Genomic DNA, 8,672 nt, shown 5'->3' on the forward strand with positions numbered 1-8,672 from the left:
TTAATATTTGCAAAGCACTTTGCTTAGAGACCTTGTGAGCTTGTATAATACAAGGATCATGATTACTATTTTAGAGCTATGAGGTGAAGCTCAAACAAGGTAGGTGACTTTTCCATTTTCACTTACAGTATGTAAGCAAAAAAATAAAATTAGATTTAAAACCATAAGTGATGCTAAATACAAAATTTATTCAACTGTATTTCAAGTTTATATTTAGATACATTAAAATCATACCATGAAGCTACATGCCATATAGATGGATAGACAAACTGATTTGGAGTTTGAGAGATGTAGGGTTAATTCGAATCTTACCTGTGACATACAAGGCATCTAACCCTGAAAAAAAAATTAACCTTTTAGTGCCCCAGATAATTTTCTAAGTTCCAGAGGAAGTGCTGATTTGCATTCTGTTCTAAGCTTCATCAATTATATTTCAAAAGGAATTACAAATACAATGAAAGAAATGACTCAAAAGAGAAAATATAGCTCAAGAATAACTCTGTGTTAACAAAAATTTACAGTAAAACATCCCCCCCCCTTCTTAGAACAAATTCCAACAGCATTTTCTCTTAATTAATGTAATTGATAACAGTTATAAAGATATCTGGCATTTTAATCATGTAGCTATGTCTCTTGCTGTCAAAATGGGAAAATTAAAAACAGCCAGGAGTCTTTTATTTGCAGTTGTAGTTTGGGAGGAAATTAAAACAGAGCTGGTAATAAATGTCTGATCTGTTGAATTTGAAAGATCACAGATATGGGTCAGAGAAATGGGAAAGGGAATAGAAAGATATATAATGACAAATGAAAATTAAAGTCCACAACCTGGTTTTGCTGCTTTGACTATTTTGTGAGGAAAAAAGAAACAACTCTGAATTAACTCATTATAATTAAGGCCAAGATGCTTAATATAATTATTAATGATTATATGGTGTTAGTAATATAATAATTAATGACTCCAAAATTGATAGAAACTAAGCTCTGGTTAATACTCAGTGATTTTGCTTATCACTTTAACACTTAATATGTGAGTGGCAGCTACTCAATTAAAGAGGATGGCTTCACCCCCGGAAGTTGATGTTCATATAAATAAATATATATATGTGTGTGTGTGTGTGTGTGTGTGTGTGTGTGTGTGTGTATTACTTCAGTATCTAGTCTAATATCTAAATAGGTACTTGATAAGTGTTTGTTGAATTCTAAAGTTGAATTTGATTATTATTACTATTATTGTTATTGTCAATACAATTGACCTGTTTTAATTATCTAATGTTAATTATCTGAAATCATTTAGCTCTTTAGGGGTTGCAGAGTTCTTAGATATGTTATTTCCTTGGATGCTCACAATTATACCATGAATTAGGTTCTACTCTTATCCCAATTTTACAAATGAGGGAGGAAAAGTGAAAAATTCTAAGCATCTTGCCCAGAGTCATTTAACCAGTAAATATTTGTTGTAGGATTAGTATTCAGGTCTCCCATAATTCCAAGATCAGCATGATAAAAGTTAAGATTCTATCTTTGAAGTTAAAAAGTGAGAGCAGACTCTGTCAGATTGTTATCTGAGGGCCAAAGTATGTAAGTTGGAAAGCCTTGCTACCAAAAAGTTGGCAATGAATTAATGAATATTGTGGACACAGTTACTAATAAAGCCATTCATACACAGGGACATACAAGAGGCCACAAGTCACATAAAGTGCAAACAATACTCAGATTTTTAAGTCTCCAGATCTGTCATGACTTAGGTATCACTAGTCACACCTATCCCCTCATATGTTATTATATAGGCCTGGTTCAAATCTTCATTGTTATGTCTAAATTGAATCAGGGCTTTCCTTGGAAAATGCTCCAAATGGCTTTGGAGTAATTTTATTGAGTGTCCTATAAAGGTTATGCCATCATTTCTTCATCTTAAAACAGGAATAGAATAATTCGTAGTGGGCTATTCAGAACACAAAAATAGTTACTCTGTCTTCCCAAGCCCTTAGGATTTTCATTCTAATATTACCTTCTCTGTCAGCCTCATCCAATAATCTGCCAGCAGACACTATAACTCACTTTCTGTCTTTTGAGAATGATATATTATATGGTTTCTATCTAAATATTTCAATGAAGAAGTACTGGTATATACACTTTAAGCCATAAGCTCCAAGTCCAAGAATTTCTATAATCAATAAAGAACCTATTGCCTGTTCAACAATGTTTCATAAGGATAGCTGTTATATAGGGATAATGGATAGAATACTATGGATCAAACTTCTGAAGGAAAAATTCAAGAAAGAAAATATTATTGTTGTTCACAAATTAATATATAAAAGTAGCTGAATATGGAATAGCTAAATGCATTTTGAAATATGAACAGAATAGAATATTTTTGTGCTATATGAAATGTTGATTATTAAAAATCCAGAGAAACATGGTAAGGGTCACATGTCCTGATGCAAATAAAGAACAAGGGGAAAATATAGATAATGATTTCATTTATTTTTTATTATTATTGTTATCATTGTTCAGTCATGTCCAACTCTTTGTGATCCCATTCAGGTTTGTATTTGTCAAAGATATTGGAGTGATTTGCCATTTCCTTCTCTAGATCATTTTACATATGGGGAAACTAAGGTAGATAGCTTAAGTGACTTCCTAGGAGTCCACAACTGGTAAATGTCTCAGGCCAGATCTGAACTTAGAAAATGAGTTGCTCGGACTCCAGGCTTGCTTCTCTAGTCACTGCATCACCCAGGTACTCCTTCATTTATATAAGTAAGAGTGAAAAAAAAAAAAAAAACAGAAATAAACAAAACAACGAAAAAAAAAAAACCTATGAAATTCTATGCAATCCATATATCCATGTTTATCCCAGAAGAATGAGAAAATGAGCTTATTTTACTTTTTCAAGGAAGTGGGACATTTTGAGTATTGATCACAGTAAGTAGAGCTATATTTGGAAGTGCTACTAATGTAATTTTTTAAATATCAATTACATTGAAAGGAAAAATAAAGAAAGAATAAAGGAAATAGAAGTATACCTTATTTAGAAAGAGAAAAAATGGTCCTCTTTTCCATCAATCCCACATAGACTTAACTTATCTATCTATATGGCAATAAAAATGTGAGTTTTTAAAAAAACAAAACAAAACTCTAGCCTATTTTCTAGCTGCTTAGTTTCTTTTCCTATTTGACATAATATATTTTCTCCCACTTACCCTCTTTTTCTCAAATATCTATAATAATGTTGTCTTTGTTCATTTCCAAACTTCACTGAGATCATTTTATTTAGGTATAACCTAACATTATGTGGCTTCTCATTAACATATATGAAACATATCTTAAATAAAATTACATTCTTTTACCCATGAAAAATTAAATAAACTAAGTATTAAGTGAAAAAAGCTTTTTTTTTTAGAAAACATAACCTTGCTTCCTTTTTGAGATTTTTTCATTTTAAATCCAAAGCTTTATTTAATCGTCACATCAAGATATATTTAATAACTGCATTGATAGAAAGTGTGGGTTCCTTCTGCAAGAGAGTTCTATGCATTTAAAAAATTCATTACATTCAGTGTACTTTACTTCAGTTGGTGAAAAATAGAAAAAAAAAAGAAAAACACAAGATAAGGTACTAGATTTTAACTCATTTATCACATATAGGAAATGCAATTTCACAAGATCCTCATTAAATTAATTAAAGAATGACAACTGAGACCTAAAATTTCCTACTAAATCAACCCCTCCTTGAAGACCAGGTGTGGGGCAAGAAGAAAGTCTTCACTGAAAGTGGCACTTTAGTATAGTCTCTAGTAGGTAGATAGATAACATCATGGTTCCCATCTCTGAAGAAAAAAAAATGTCAAATACACTATAGTGTATGTATAAAACATCATTTAACCTGAAAGTTGGTAACAGCTTATTGGGTCAGCCCTTGACTGCAAAAGGCATTTATAAGTACAAAGCTTTACCATACATAAGGAAAAGGCTTGAGAGTACAAATAAAAACAAACAGGAATAGTCCTTTCCTTCAAAAAGCTTATATACTAACAGCAAAAGAAAATGAATTTGGGACTGGCATATTGAAGATGGCCAGGGTTTATCGTTCTGGTTACAGATGGTAAATAGTCAAAAGTCCAGCATCTCTAGGTCCCAAGGTGGGAAGTGAGAGATTAAGAAGGTAGCAACTTGAAGAGAAATTTTCGTATATATATGTACATAGCTATGCTTGCATTTATGTATATACATATACACCTGTATATATACATCTACATGCTCATGTATATATGTACACATGTACATGTGTGTGTGCGAGCACATGTGTGTAGGTATTATTATCTCCAAATATTATTGTACTCATTTAACAAGTCTAAGTTTTCTTAGGTGTCTGGGTATGGACTTAAGCAAAGAGAAATATGATACTTCTATAAATAACTTGGGAAATCATTTTCTTTATGCCACAGAAATATCTTACACAAGGATTCCAAATGTGAGAGAGGCTCCAATTCACAAGATTAAATTAGACAGGAAGAAAAAAAGCTAATAGTCATAAAAGCATGGGATGGAGAACTGGAATGAACCTTCCTCAGAATTTCTATAACCAACATTTCATTTTATATTAGAATACTGAGATGCCAAGAGATTAGGAGGCATATCCAAAACAGGAATTTTTTTTTTTTGAATTTGAATTCTGAATTTGAACTTAAGCTTTCCAACTCCAGATTCTGTGGTTTTTCTACTATGCTAAAATTAGATAATTCTGACTTTTGCATTTTAGAATCCTAACCTTCCTTAAATGTTGAGCTCAAGTTAAATATCTAACAAGAGGAACATCCTGATTAATTAACAGTTTGGAGAACCTTCCTCTTGAAGTTATTTTACATATATTTTGATTGTTGTGTGTATATGTATGCATGTATTTATTTGTGCACATATGGATGTACACAAACACAGGTAGTAGAAAATTAATAAATGCTTTATGAATAATGAATGAAGAATTCTCAAATATGTGACTATTAATGCCATAGCACTTAGTGAATTATTTTAGATGTTGTTGCATCTTTATGGTACGTAGTAGGTTAAAGATTTTTTCAAAACAATAAATAGCACCTTTCATATTTTGCTATTTTTTTCAAAGTCCATTCATTTATTCTTTTAAGAGTGGAGTGAGGGGGTGCTGAGATTTTCATTTGAGGAAACTAGCACAAAGGAATTCCATTATTCATTCACTTTTACAGTGATGATTAGTGGTTAAGCTGAGGAAGAACTTTTCTTGTTGTTTGTTTTTGTCGTTATTGTTGATGGTGGTGGTTTTTATTTTATTTTTATTTTTTTTACTTCTTTGTCCACAGTTTCATGGTACTCTTTGGGCTTTAGGTATTGTTGAGACCAACCTGTAAGAACATTTTTAGAAGAACATGATCCTAGTAATAATTGTTGAGACATACTAATTTAAGTCATTGTTGAGATTTTGGTATTGATAATGTTTCTTTATCTGTGCTAATTTAATGTCTACAAATATCCAGAATCTTCTTGTTGTTTTTCCTTCTAAAGCACCTGTAGTTACAGCCTAAAACTGGTCTCAAAGGTGATGTTCTAGGAAGAGCATCATCTTTTTTATGTCAGCCTTTTCGTATTTTATTATTAGCTTTTTTACATTGGACCACAGAGTCATAATAGAGCAAAGTACAAATCTTGATAGAGAAGTCAGCCTTTTCCTTCATTTTATACTTCTTCCTATTTCTATTTTGTTTTTCTTGGTGTTTCAGGAGATAGATGTCCTGAGATGAAAATGAGATTCAGATACCTAATAGCTTTGTGACCTTAACCAAGAAAGTTAATCTCTTTCAGCCTCTGTTTATTCAACTATAAAAATGAGATGCTAATAGTACCCATCTCCCAGGATTATTGTGAAAATCACACAAGATATCTGTAAAATACTTGGGATAGTGAAGATAGTAGATATAATATAAATGCTTATTTCTTCCCTTCCCTCAGTTTCCTTTTTTTTCCTCAACACTTCTGAGGCAATGGATTAATTTTCTTGTTATGCCCTTGGTTTCTTTTTGTAAAACACTGCAGAATAGAACATATTTTATCTGTCTCCTTGAAGATTAATTTTAAATGGGGTTAAAAATGTTAGATATTGCCCCAGTAATGTGAAGGATTCCTAGACATAATCTTTTCTACTGTAGCAAATAACATGACAATTCCATTCTGTGTTGGTAAATATTCTGCCACTTAAAATACATCATGCTTTTAATTGAGCAGTTATTTTCAGTTCTAATATATCTACTTGAAATGATATGATTATCATAAGTTTCAATCAGGAAAGGACTTCATAGAGATGAACTTTCAGATTTTACAGATAAAGAAACGGAGGACTAGGGATTACATGAATTTTTAAAGATCATGCAGGAAATAAGAATCAATGTCAGGATATGAATTCAGTTCCTTTAGTTCCAAAGATAGTGTTCTTTCCACTACAGCGAACTATGCTATAATAAATTTTAAGACATGTTCCTTTTTGTAATTTTGTCTAAAAAATAAGGCTTTGACTTCCCGTTAAGATGGTGGAGAGGAGGCACACAACTGTGTAAGCTCCGCGCTTTCTCTCACTATCCATTTCATCACAAGCCTCTGAATTAATGCTTGACTGAAAAAAAACCCACAAATAGTCACCAAGAGAAGCCATCCTTGAGATTCGCCAAGAAAGGTCTGTCTTTACTGGAGGGCTGGGACGGTTTTAGATCTGGCGCAGGCGGTGGGCAGTGAGAGCACGGGAGCAGACTGGAGAGGGGGTGGGGAGTGATCGCAGCCATCTCTGCGGGGAGAGCTTTGCTACAGGTTTGGATACTTTGCTCCGGCAGCAAGTCAGCAGCCCAGCAGAGAAGCTAAAAACACGGCGGGTGAAGAATACAACCCCAAACAGCTGGAGTCTCTCGGGACCTGGCCAACTCAGTGACTCAGCACACTCTGGGATCTCAGAGCGCAGGCGCAGCACAGTCGGGCTAGTGCCTCACTGCTGCCCCCCGCAGTCTGGAGAGGAAGCTCGGTAACACACCCAGCCCCTCCCCCAAAGAAAGACTCCAGTTTTTTTCTGTTTTTTTTTTTTTTTTTTTTGCTAGTTTGTCTTTGATTATTAGACAGAATGAGCAAGAAACTGAAGAGGACTTTAACCCTTGACAGCTTCTATACAGATAGAGAGCAGACTCTAAATCCTGAGGAGACTAAAAACAGACAGTCCCCAGGTGAATCCCCAAAGGAGGAGATCATCTGTTCCTCAGCACAGATGAACCTCATAGAAGTAATTAAAAAGGCTCTCACAAGGGAGCTAGAAGAAAAATGGGAAAAGCAGAGGGAGGCTTGGAAAAAGGAGAGGGAAGCTTGGGAAAAGGAGAGGGAGGCTTGGCAAAAGGAGAGGGAAGCTTGGGAAAAGGAGAGGGAGGCTTGGCAAAAGAGCCTGGGGAAGTCAGTTAAAGAGAGAGTGGATAAAGAAGTAAAATCCTTGAAAAATAGGATTGGTGAACTGGAAAACAAAATTGGCGAAATGGAAAAAAATTCCACAGAACAAAAGAACTCAATGGGACAATTAGAAAAAAGATTTTTAAAAACTGAGTGAAGAAAATACTTCACTGAAAATCAGAATTGAACAATTGGAATTGAATGACTCGAGGAGACAAGAAGAATCAGTCAAGCAAATCCAAAAAAATCAAACAATGGAAAAGAATGTGAAATACCTTCTGGGGAAGACAACAGACCTGGAAAACAGATCCAGGAGAGACAATCTGAGAATCATTGGACTTCCAGAAAAACATGATGAAAAAAAGAGCCTGGACACTATTTTCCAGGAAATTATCAAAGAGAACTGCCCAGAAGTCATAGGAACAGAGGAAAAAATAAACATTGAAAGGATTCATCGATCACCCACTGAAAGGGATCCTAAAATCAAAACACCAAGGAATATAGTGGCCAAATGCCAGAACCCTCAGACGAAGGAAAAAATATTGCAAGCGGCTAGAAAAACCCAATTCAAGTATCAAGGAGCCACAATAAGGATCACCCAGGATCTGGCAGCGTCCACATTAAAAGATCGAAGGGCCTGGAATATGATATTCCGAAAGGCTAAGGAACTTGGTATGCAACCAAAAATAACTTACCCAGCGAGAATGAGCATCTTTTTCCAGGGAAGAAGATGGACATTCAATGAAGTAAGCGAATTTCATCTATTTCTGATGAAAAAGCCAGAACTTAACAAAAAGTTTGATCTACAAATATAGAACTCAAGAGAAATCTAAAAAGGTAAAGATTAATCTTGGGAACTATATTTCGACTATATAGATGTATAAAGAATACATGTATACCTTGTTCTAGAAATTGATGTGGAAAGGACATTGTACCAGAAAAAGGGTAAAGTGGGGGGTAGTACATCTCAAGAAGAGGCATAGGAAACCTATTATATCTGAGAGAAAGAATGGAGGGGGATGAATATAGTGGGTATCTTACTGCCTTCAGAATTGGCTTTAAGTGAAAAATCTTAAGACATATTCAATCTATGGTGAAACATTTCCCACCTCATTGAAAAGTGAGAAAGGAAAAGTGAAAAGGGAAGGAATAAGCTAAGCGGAAGGGAATACGGAAACTGGGAGGGAAAGGGCTAAGATAGGGGGAGGAACTCTAAGGCGGGG

This window comes from Antechinus flavipes, chromosome 5 (genome assembly GCF_016432865.1).
Source record: "Antechinus flavipes isolate AdamAnt ecotype Samford, QLD, Australia chromosome 5, AdamAnt_v2, whole genome shotgun sequence".
NCBI classification, from domain to species: Eukaryota; Metazoa; Chordata; class Mammalia; order Dasyuromorphia; family Dasyuridae; genus Antechinus; species Antechinus flavipes.